The sequence below is a fragment of the Procambarus clarkii genome, chromosome 78, assembly GCF_040958095.1.
Source record: "Procambarus clarkii isolate CNS0578487 chromosome 78, FALCON_Pclarkii_2.0, whole genome shotgun sequence".
In the NCBI taxonomy this organism is placed as follows: Eukaryota; Metazoa; Arthropoda; class Malacostraca; order Decapoda; family Cambaridae; genus Procambarus; species Procambarus clarkii.
Genome location: NC_091227.1, coordinates 21,867,512 through 21,867,979, shown reverse-complemented (window position 1 = coordinate 21,867,979; position 468 = coordinate 21,867,512).

Genomic DNA, 468 nt, shown 5'->3' with positions numbered 1-468 from the left:
TATGCTTGTTTCCCTTGGTGACCTTATTTGTATCTCGCATTATGAATTTGCCGTGCAATACGTACTGGTAACTGTGTTCTTGTGGGTTGCTACTCATTTCATAGCAAAGTTATCTAATGTCAAAGAAAAGAAAGTAAGTTACCTTAATCAGTTGTGCCATTAGTATGGCAGTATCATTGCCCAAAGTTTTCCATGTACGATTCTGTATCGCATCTAAAATTTCAGAAGATATAATAGACAGACATATCTGAAAAGTGAAGGAGTTTGCAGTAGATATATATATATATATAATGCTTGATCTGTTCATGCTCCAATGTGTGTTCATGTATTTCTTTTGTATTCTTCGATTTATTGTACTGTATCCATTCTGTTAAAAAAACACAGAGTGCAGATTAGGGACCTTAACATATTCCAACATTTTGGCTGGTTTAGGAACAACACATAGTAGGTCGTGTATAGTACCAACCA